Raw genomic sequence first — 12,294 nt, forward strand, 5'->3', positions numbered from 1 at the left:
ACACTGGTAGCATGCCGCGACAGCGTGGACGTGAACCGTATGTGCAGTTGACGGACTTTGAGCGAGGGCGTATAGTGGGCATGCGGGAGGCCGGGTGGACATACCGCTGAATTGCTCAACACGTGGGGAGAGAGGTCTCCACAGTACATCGATGTTGTCGCCAGTGGTCGGCGGAAGGTGCACGTGCCCGTCGACCTGGGACCGGACCGCAGCGACGCACGGATGCACGTCAAGACCGTAGGATCCTACGTAGTGCCGTAGGGGACCGCACCGCCACTTAACCGCAAATTAGGGACACTGTTGTTCCTGGGGTATCGGCGAGGACCATTCGCAACCGTCTCCATGAAGCTGGGCTACGGTCCCGCACACCGTTAGGCCGTCTTCCGCTCACGCCCCAACATCGTGCAGCCCGCCTCCAGTGGTGTCGCGACAGGCGTGAATGGAGGGACGAATGGAGACGTATCGTCTTCAGCGATGAGAGTCGCTTCTGCCTTGGTGCCAATGATGGTCGTATGCGTGTTTGGCGCCGTGCAGATGAGCGCCACAATCAGGACTGCATACGACCGAGGCACACAGGGCCAACACCCAGCATCATGGTGTGGGGAGCAATCTCCTGCACTGGCCGTACACCTCTGGTGATCGTCGAGGGGACACTGAATAGTGCACGGTACATCCAAACCGTCATCGAACCCATCGTTCTACCATTCCTAGACCGGCAAGGGAACTTGCTGTTCCAACAGGACAATGCACGTCCGCATGTATCCCGTGCCACCCAACGTGCTCTAGAAGGTGTAAGTCAACTACCCTGGCCAGCAAGATCTCCGGATCTGTCCCCCATTGAGCATGTTTGGGACTGGATGAAGCGTCGTCTCACGCGGTCTGCACGTCCAGCACGAACGCTGGTCCAACTGAGGCGCCAGGTGGAAATGGCATGGCAAGCCGTTCCACAGGACTACATCCAGCATCTCTACGATCGTCTCCATGGGAGAATAGCAGCCTGCATTGCTGCGAAAGGTGGATATACACTGAACTAGTGCCGACATTGTGCATGCTCTATTGCCTGTGTTTATGTGCCTGTGGTTCTATCAGTGTGATCATGAGATGTATCTGACCCCAGGAATGTGTCAATAAAGTTTCCCCTTCCTGGGACAATGAATTCACGGTGTTCTTATTTCAATTTCCTGGAGTATATATATATATATATATATATATATATATATATATATGCTTTTATGTCGATGTGTAATTAGTTTGTTTTGTAAATATTCCCTGGTTCTGGCCTAGGGAAAACTATGCTATCGAACGAATACATCGATAGGTCGTGTGGAGAACCAAAGTGTTAGGATCTTTGGTAGTGTGAACTCGGCCGCGTGAAGCGCTGGCAGAGCGGAGTCTGGCTGGAGTAGGGCTGTGGAGCCGGTGTGTTGTGTGACGCTCCAGCGAGTTGTCGCACTTTCGGGGTTTGGCAGCATGTAATTGCGCTCGACTTGCTATGATGGTTTCTGACACGGTGTCGCGGACGGGAAGCATTAGCTGGCGCACATCAAGAGCCCGTTTCCCCTGGTGACTGTGTCGAGAAGAAGGCGCGCCGACATCCAGCTTCTGCAACAGCGACGGCCGACAATGAGTGACTGTCGCCACCTCCTCGACCGACGACTTCAAACCTTCAATCAACCAACAAGGAAGACTGAAAGCATGTAAAGTTTTAGAACTGTATGGCAGACCTCAGCTTTTAAAATTGTTCCATTTGCCTCAGAAAATTACAGCAACTTAGCATGAACCTTTGTTGTTCATTGTCCCAATTGCATTACCAAGAAGGGTCCTTTCCTTTTCCGAAGTGAACTCGAGTGTCGTTGAAATTCAAACGCCAGCATTAAAGTAATATCATTTGATTTCACTGCTTTAATTTCAAAGTACAGTTAAAGTATTCATAGCTGGCTACCATAACCAAACGGTGTAGGTTTTCACGGCCGGTATTGCCTTCACTTAAAACTTCCGGGCTGATAGGCCGTGGTCGAAGTATAAAACTCTCCCCTGACGTTCCGTCTCCGACTGCGGGAGACATCCTCGGAGGTACAGCGGTGAACTGCGAAGAGAACTCGAGGAAGCGCTGATTATATAGGCAGTACAGAGGGCGCCACTGTCGATCACGTGGCGTCGGCTATGAGATTGTCTCTGGTAATGCCAACATTCTCGATTGAAAGTAAACGATCGTCACGCTTGCGGTGCAACGCTCACATCCAAATTTTATCCAGTTTAACACCTTCGTCTCTCCTGTTAAAATTATTATGATGTTTATCAATCTCGATAGCCTCTCTATACAAGCGTGCATAATAATGCGAGGTTTTTCATATGACGCTCGTCTCGCTGAATTTTATTTCATGATCACCTTCCTGGTAAACATGTTCCGCTACGGCCGAATTATCCGTGTGACCCAGGCGGCAATTCCTCGTATGTTCAACAAGACGGGTGTTCACACTTCTCTTTGTGGTACCGATGTAAACCTGTCCACAACTGCAAAGAATTTTATATACCCCCGGTGTAGCCAAAGGGTGTCGTGAATCTTTTTTCGACCTTAAAAATTCTTTTATATTTCTGGTGGATCCGCAAATAGTTTCCACCCCGTACTTGCCTAAAACTTTCCCAATGCGGTCTGTGACCTTACTAATGAACCCAAGAAAAACTTTGCCCTTGGACGACTGTTGTTCGTCGTTACTCCTGATTCTCTGCCTAGAGCGAAGTGTTCGATCTATATCTTTGCTAGAAAAGCCATTCTTCACGAAAGTTGACCGTAGATGTTCATTCTCATCTTTTAAATAGACAGGTTCACAAAGTTTGTACGCCCTGTCCACCAAAGTTTTTATTACACCTCTTTTTTGTCTAGGGTGGTGGTTTGATTCTTTGTGTAGATAACGGTCAGTATGTGTGGGCTTTATATGCACCTTATGGGCCAACGTTCCGTCCCGTCGTTTAATCACAGACACATCCAGGAAGTTCAATTGCCCATTCCTTTCCGTCTCCATAGTGAATTGGATTTTCGGATTAATGCTGTTTAAATGTGTCAAGAAGGCATCCAACTCCTCTGCTCCGTGTGTCCATACTACGAACGTGTCATCGACATAGCGATACCATCTGGCTGGTCTCTTAATGGCAGTCTGCAACGCCCGTTGTTCAAAAGTCTCCATAAATAGGTTAGCCACAGCAGGACTGAGTGGACTGCCCATAGCTACCCCGTCACTCTGTTCGTAAAAGTTATTATTGTATTGAAAATAGGTTGTGGTGAGGCAGTGTCGGAATAATGCCACAATACCGATGGGAAAAATATCCGCTATGCATAAGATAGCTTCGTTTACCGGAATCATGGTAAATAACGTCACAACGTCAAAACTGACTAGGATATCATCCGGGCCCAAGCTTGTTTCCTTTAATTTATCAATGAAATGAGCTAAATATTTAATATGACTGTCCGTCCTACCAACATAAGGCTGCAGCATTGAGGCAAGGTATATAGCTAACTCGTGTGACCGACTATAGCGCTGACAATTGGCCTCAACCGAATCCCAGGTTTATGAACTTTAGGTAAGCCATAAAGTCTAGGTGGGTACGTTTCTGTTATACAAAGCAGCTTCTTATCGTCGGAGCCAAATGAAGACGCTTTCACCAGTCGATTTGTCATTCTTAAAATCTTCATAGTCGGATCTTTCTGGACAACTCTCCAAACGTTATTAACCTGTCTGATAAAGATTTGTCAAAAGTTGAAATTTCTGTACTAGCGAAAGGAGGCAATTTTGCTGTGACGCCCCAAAGCGTACCCACAGAGGATATTGTAGCAAATATTGAGGCCGGTATCCGTCAGCTGCCACAGCAGTCCTCTGACATAATTAGGATGGAAACGGCTACGATTTTACGTACATGTAAGCCACCTAAAAGTAATTTGTCGCTTGCTCAAAGGTAGGCGCTGAGGGATATAAATGGAGATCAAAACATTATTATTCTTAATGCAGATAAGGGTAATGCCACCGTCATACTGAACAGTGAGGACTATCATGGAAAAATCAATGATATTTTGGTTCCCTCTAATTACAAAAAACTCCAGAAAGATCCGACTATGAAGATTTTAAGAATGACAAATCGACTGGTGAAAGCGTCTTCATTTGGCTCCGATGATAAGAAGTTGCTTTGTAAAACAGAAGCGTACCCATCTAGATTTTATGGCTTACCCAAAGTTCGCCGCTTTACCTCCGAGGATGTCTCCCGCAGTCGGAGACGAAACGTCAGGGGGGAGTTTTATACTTCGACCACGGCCTATCAGCCCGGAAGTTTTAAGTGAAGATAACCAAACAGAATTATATTTCGATTACATAAGCACAAATTAAGAGTGCGAGTTTTGTTGCCATATTTTAGCTTACCTGTGACTGCAACTCAACTTAGTACGTACTAAATTTTACTGTTGTTAATTGTTCAGAATAATTTAATTCAAGTTCAAAGTTAAATCCCTTATTTATAAATTGCGTAGATTCAAGTAACTTTTGAAATTATTGTTGAGGTAGCCCAAGACTAACCTTACTTTACTGAATTTCGTAGTGCTTCAGAAACAAAGCTCACTATTAATATCAGTCACTAAATTAAGTTTCAATTTTCCGGTTTTATTAATTCTTTTGCTAAATTAAGTCAGAGTGTAGCGAAATTTATTACTTCTGACAAATATTCAGTTTTCACACAACACGTGTGAACCTTCAGTTGCCACGCCTTTAGTGCTAATTATATGTGCAATAGCTTTTCTTTTTCAGTTATTATAGTAGTTGTCCATAGGACTGGCGACCGTAATTTTCCCCAAATCTCAAATATCTAATTACCGCTAGTTAATTGTTAACGTAACGACCGCACATTTACTTTCTTTATTAACTTTACCCCTTTTCAAAATTAATTTCCACCAGTTTCATTTTCGTTTTTCCTTTCATTTAGATGTAACCCTTTTCTCCCTCTTTACCGACAGATTAACTTCGGCGAGGATTGTTTTACCAAATTTCCATTAGGTACACGCGGTTTAATTTTTACTGTCATTAAGGTCGATAAGTGAGGGGGAGATTACAACTTTGACTAATTGGAATATCAATTTGATATCAGTGACATGCCGCTTGCCGGGTATAGGCGACAGCTAGGGCACTACGGATATGATTCTTTACGTGGTGTTTCTTTCGTTGCGGCGATATATTTTAACAATATTTCAATCGCCCAGCTATACGCTGGGAGACAACCATCGTAATATAATGAGATGTGTTACCGAATCTAAGAGACTTCGTGCGTGGCGAGACATTTGGTGACCTCAAGGGATAGTTCTTGAGTGAGGGGGCGTCCAGTGACAGTGGTAAATCTTATCACTCGGTCATGAACCAAATATGAGTTTCATATTCTAGTCGTGTGATGCAGGACGCGGCAGATAAGGAAAATTATTTTTATAATGGGGCAATACTTAGAGGGAATATACCCTATGCCATAGATCTGTACATGATTTTCACTACAAGTAACGATACTTCAGCGACGTGAAAACTCGTGTATTGCCCTGTTTCTTCTGTCTTCGAAAATAACTCGTATAAACGGGAGGAATCTACATTTCGCGTGATAAATTCGAGGTGTATGATCAACAACATCACTGCCTCTGTTTGAGTAAAGTAGACTCGGTGGTCTATGTCGGGGTGGATTTGTTTAGAACTGCTGTGTATGTCCAAACTGCAGCTGCTTGTTCTGCAGTGTACCGCGGCTTCCTGCAAAGGCTGTCACGAGCAGTCTGCAACTAGAAATAAAGATTAGCTCAGCTTTTGACGGATACAAAGAATGCACTTACCTTTCTGGTCTTGCCTGCGGCAGTGACGGCTGGCGAAGTGACCAGCGTGGTGGGTGATCGTGACAGAAGCGGAGGTGTGTGTGTTACGTGCGAGAAGATTCAAAACGATAGACGTTTGCGCTGGACGTATTGATAACATCCGAATTCCTACGAGTACATTCTTCCCCGGATGCCCTCCATGGCCAAAAGTTGTGCACAATGGCACGACGGAAACTTTCAATGACGTCTTTACGTCGATGCTGGCGGTGTACGTGGGGACGAATGCGTTGTGGAATCTTGCTTTGATATTTGCTGCTGTCTCTATTCTGTCCATTATAATTATCCGGGCTGTTATGCCGTGGTCGGTCGATGAGTTTTGTCTCAATTCCCTACGTGGGATAAGTTGATAGACTACTGCATGATCCCATGGGGAAGCATATGTTGACAACGTCTAGTAGACAGAAGAAGTAGTTTGATAATTTACTACCTAATCAGACTGTTCGGCATTTAGACGTTTCCCGGACCGTTATCAATTTGTCCAAACGTTCGTTATCTGACGATGAGACATCTGTGCTTGCCAAGGGATGAAATTTTGCTGTTAGTCCGCGTTTTGTGCCCACGGAAGAAATTATAGCCTGTATAGAAGCAGGAATACGCAGTGTGGATTCTGTAACAGCTGAAGAAATCCGTATAGAAACAGTGAGAATATTAGCCAATGCAAAACCGCCGAAAAGTAATATAACTGTGGGTGAGAGAAGAGCTTTAAAACTCCTGAACGACGACGATAGTATTTTGGTTCCTCCATTGAAGAGAGTGTACAGAAAGGTCTGTGCAATTCGGTTGCGCTACCACCGAGGCTTTATGGATTGCTCAAAATTCATAAAGAAAATGTGCCGTTAAGACCGATACTAAGTGCCATTGCTTCGCCCACCTACTCGTTAGCCAAGTTTTTGACTACGCTGTTGAAACCACATGTGGGCCGTTCGGACTCTTATATAAAGAATTCGACACATTTCATTAGCAGATTGGATGGCATAGTGTTCCAGCCGGAGGACATATTGGTCAGCTTCGATGTGGTATCGCTATTTACCATGGTTCCACTTAATGATATATTGGAACAGCTGGATCGAATTTTTCCTGCCGATGTTTTAGAACTATTTAAGTGTTGTTTGACGACCACATACTTCAAGTGGGATGAACAGTTTTATGAGCAAACCGATGGCGTGGCTATGGGAAGCCCCCTAAGTCCCGTAATTGCAAACTTCTTTATGGAGAAATTCGAAGAACAGGCCTTAGGTACTGCCAGCAAAAAAGCAAATGTATGGTTCCGATACGTGGATGACACGTTTGTGCTGTGGAGACATGGTAGGGAGGAACTAAGCCGGTTTCACGATCATCTAAACAGCATAAACTCGAGAATTCAGTTTACAATGGAGGAGGAGGTAGACGGCAAATTACATTTCCTCGATGTGCTTGTTTTTAGAAACGAAAATGGTAGTTTGGGCCACTCAGTATACCGCAAACCCACGCACACGGACCATTATTTGCACCGGGATTCCAACCACCACCCACAACAGAAGCGGGGTGTTATCAAGACGTTAGCGGACAGAGCTAAAAATATTTGTGAACCTGTTGCTCGACGCTGAGATGTAGCATCTCCACAATGCACCAATGAAGAACAGATATTCGTTCGCCGAAATAAAAACGTGAGTTGAGGCAGCCACGCAGAAATCACACTGACGTACAGGCTACTGCAAAATCTAAGGTTTTCCTGCCGTTTGTTAAAAATGTAACGGAAAGAATAGGGGGGATCTTGACGAAGCGGAATATTACCGTAATTTAGAAGCCCACCAGGAAGATACAGGAGTACCTTAAGCCTGCCAAGGACGCTCGCAAACCTTTGGAAAAAGCTGGAGTGTATTGGGTCCCATGCAGCTGTGGTGATGTTTATGTGGGTACAACTAAAAGAACGGTTTCTAAACGTTTGGAAGAGCACAAGGGAAATTGTAGAAGAGGAAAAACGGAACGATCAGCTGTTGCGGAGCATGCTTTTCAGCCAGGGAACCACCATATTCGTTTCGAGGAGACGCAAGTACTAGCGGCCACAAGCGGATACTACGAAAGGCTCTACAGGGAGGCAATCGAAATCGCTAAACACCCTAATAATTTCAACCGAAAGGAGGAGGGCGTGAAATTAAACGGTATATGGACGCCGGTGTTAAAGAAGATCTGTACCACCCGTCGACTACTGGGTGATGGCAACGGCGATCGAAGGCGATGGACAGCGGCCAATTGCACTGACGTTTTCAAAACACGTGACGTCACACCGCGGCGCGGCAGCTCGCGGAGACGGAATTGAGCGGCAGTCAGTAGCGAGCCAGTGGGTGTGTTGGACCTTCTATCGACCTACGGACCCCCTTGAAGATATCTCCCGCAGTCGGAGACGAAACGTTGGGAACTGAGACAAAATTCATCAACCGACCACGGCATAACAGCCCGGATAATTATAATGGACATGATATTTTCGGCCGTGAAAGTCTACATTTTAGTGTCTCTATTCTATCACACAGTAGGATCTTCCTCCCTCCTTCCCAATGTAGCGGAGATAACCAATTTAGCAATCGTACAGTACTTTTCAAAATTCCAACGCGTTTCCGATAGTTGTATTGCGCGCACGCAAACGGTGGGTGTGGGTCTCTCTTCTGACCGGTGAGGACAGGGGCCACGCTGGCGTGCATCCAGACCGCTAGTTTGTGTGATCGGTAGATGTTTAGTGGAACATTGTGGTGGAGGAGCCTTCGTGGTCTGAAACGTTGGTGCGTACAAGATCTCGGATGTATTTAGCTCTACGACCTATTTGTGGTGGAAATTTCATTACTTGATTTGCATATTGTTTGTGTATTATGTTTATGTTTTATTACGAAGAAGGATCATTGTAAGGTGGAGGTGAGTGTTTTAGATGGTCCATCTGACTACTGTCAATTGTTAAACAATTAATTTGAAAGGGTAGTGCAAATGGCTTATTTCACTCTGTTTTTGATATCGAAATTGGATCAGCTCTCCCGTTGTCTCCAGAATAAGCCAATAGGATCACAGTATTCTGAGGACACCTCCATCTTCGTGTTTGGAGACGTTGATTCGCACAGACACACATGGAGTGACTTCCTGGAGGGCGACAGAGACAGGAAGCGAGTCTCAAATTTGCTGATCAACAAAATGCTGATGGTTTGTTTGGGGGAGGCCGATATCCTGTCCGTGGTCGGTGGTATTCAGTAACGTCATCTGTACTTAGGACATTGGGCGGCTTTGACCTACCTTGTGTGCCTTGACGAGAGACACGACCCCAAACGGCGGCTCCTATACCGCACATCATTCCATTCATGATCTGTAGACCACTTTTTCAGGGTTTAACTGTCAGTGCAATATGACTGCTGTATGTTTCTCGACCTGTACGAAATAGTTTGCTGCTGAGATTCTAGTAATTTGCCCGTCTGCAGAAGGGACGGTGTGTTTAGAAATATTTCATTTACTTTTAGACATGTAATTGTTCCGATTTCCCCGTCTGTGTCGAAGCACAGCCCAGTGTGCTTCGAAAAGTAAGGAAAATAAAATTATTATTACCCCAGACTCTGGCAGCAGATATGAACTAAGCCTACTGAGCGTTTTCAAGAGCGATCAGAATAAAAAACCGCCGACATTGTTTAAATATTCCATGCTGCATTCGATTTCCTGACCATTTCTTTAAATCAATTATGTTCCAGACACCATCCTCTATCCTGTAAAATGTTTAAATAAACAGTATTCGATAAACTGTACTCCATTTCCCAATAAATTCTTTAACTACATAAATAAAAGATATTCCAAACAGTGCCTTGAATCGCACAAATTGTTTAAGTAAACAATATTGCACATATTATCTAAATTATTTAAACAATATTCCATACACTGCAATAAAATTTCTTCCAAATGACCGATCAACTGAGTCTTTTTCCTGCCAATTTTCAGGAGATTATGGGAGGAGGGAAGCTGGGAAATTTTCAGCCAGAATATTTAAGTAGTTATTCGATTTAATTGATTAGTCAAACAAATTGATATTTAAAATGTGCTTGTAACAGCAAGGGGAGTTCCCTGAGGGATTGGGGAGTAGGAAGTGAACGGGGTAGAGAAGGAAGTTGGGGATGTGGGAGGACAATAGGTTAAGGGTCTGTCAACCAAGAAGGTGGATTATTCCTAGGGGGTGATGACCTGTTAATCAAATTGGTGGACTATCCCCAGGGGGCCTTAATCCTCTTAGCAGAGCAAGGTTAAGTATCTGTCAATCAAAGGAAAACAATAGGTCTGCCCCTGATTGCATACATGTCCTGATGTAGTCAACCCTCACTAACAAAATCTTACAAAATGCATGGATGGTCACTTTAGCCCCAAATTTGCCGCAGATGTGGCATGGCGTGTCGCCACGGGAATTTAAAGGCCAAGACGAAAGGAATATTTCAATCTTCCAGTCATATCCCTACATAAAATTCTGGAGAGCTACAAATTTAATTTAGCTGACTATTACATAACAGTATACTGCTACCAATACGTGCTTCCACCTCTGTCTAAGAGAGACAAGTCTCAAGTTTTATTGCATGTTCGAAAACACGAGTCATACTTGTACAGCGTTGTTTTTCTTCAACATGACGACGTTCTTAATCGATTGTACTATTCAGTGTAGTTAACTATAGCCACATACACAGTGGAAACTGATATGACCAGGCGACTGATTTAAGGAACACGTCATTCAAAGTAGTTTCTTTCTAATGCCACAAGAAAATAAGCATGCGAAATCGTTGGGGAGACAGTGATTCTTAATGCAGATTGGAGACATATTCTCCAAATGAGAAAGCTGTGGAATTAAAAATTCGACACTCAGAGCAGCAGAAAGCTCGGGAACTAGGAACAAAAAAAGAGGATGTTTTTGCCAGAAATACTTAGCATTCATCTTAAAAGGATATACCGTCATTTGACATTGTATTATTATATTTATCTTTTGCGTTATTCAGATTTTGGCTTTTATCCCATTACCAAGCACAATGCTAAAGGTTGTAGACCGTTATCAAGTAAAATTACTTAAGGTAGTCCAAAGCAGGTAAATGAGGCTAACACATGTTTATAATATTTTAAAGACATATGTTAGCCTTATTCATGTGCTTAACATCTTAAAGACATGTGTTAGCCTTGTTTACCTGCTTTGGACTTCCCTAAGTAATATGGGCCTAACTTAATAATGATCTAACGACTTTTAGCATTGTATTCGATAATGGGATAAAAGTCGAAATCTGTATAGCACAAAAAATAATATAATAATTCATGAGTAAATGGCGGTCTGTTCTCTTAAAATTTATTGCATGGCTGTATGTGTGAGTGCCATCGAAAACTCATCTTATAGTAAGAATATTTTATTTTAATGTTTACATCAACATGTTTTGGTGCCACAGCTTCACTTTTACGGACTACATTGGCATGTGTGTCGTTACATCTGCGTCACTTTATCGGATCGGAATAGTATCTCCGAAAAGCGTTTCGCTTGGACTAAAAATTAAAAAAAGACGGTGTATCTGTAGTAAAAGAATCTATGACCTGTTCGCTATGGCCCCGAGCAGCATCTTACGAAATGTCTGTTGATAGGGAAGCAGAAGTATTTTATGTAACAGAGAAAAGTCTAGATCGAAAGCAGAATTGAAATGTTCGATAGACATGGCGAACAACTACGTCTTTGTCGGTAGTTGACTGTTGTATGACTTAAGCCACGTGGCTGACTTGTTGGACCCGTGCTGGGCACACTGCCAGCTGTGTAGCTGCGTAGTTAGGAGGCTGCGTCTTTTTGAGTCCTCTGAGTTCACAGAGTGTTGGAATCGCGTAGCTGTTGCAATTTTTTGTCTATAGCCGGTGAATGACGCCGTAGAAGATGTCTTCTCCGATGAACTTGACGTCTGGCTATTAAATACATAAGATTTGATTACGAAGACAAGGAGAACAGAATGACAGTAGCAACAAAGAAAGTAACCGAATGTGCTTGCAAAATATTGAATATATTTTATGGTGTCCGAATTACCGAAAGGTAGACTTCCAGGGGAAGATCTATTAGACTATCTACCCAGAGAACGAGAATCGAGGATTCCGATCCTTGTCTGGTCATCCTGCTTCGTATTTAATATTCGTTCTCTGAATTTTCGTACTTTCCGCTTTGGGTACTTGGTCACGTCGTGGACGCTTCGTTCTTCCTTTCTTCGTTAACCCAGCTCACGTTGTTCGGTGATGATATTCAGAGAATAACATGTAATACATAGATCACAATGTCAGAAGATACATATATTAAGTTGGAGACTACTTGGAGATGTTACAGTGGTTCCGCATCTAAACAATTACCTCGTAGTTCCAGACGGCATTTTATTCGCTATGATGTCTGTTGTCAGGTGCAGACATTCAAG

Source organism: Schistocerca gregaria, chromosome 1 (genome assembly GCF_023897955.1).
Source record: "Schistocerca gregaria isolate iqSchGreg1 chromosome 1, iqSchGreg1.2, whole genome shotgun sequence".
Lineage (NCBI taxonomy): Eukaryota > Metazoa > Arthropoda > Insecta > Orthoptera > Acrididae > Schistocerca > Schistocerca gregaria.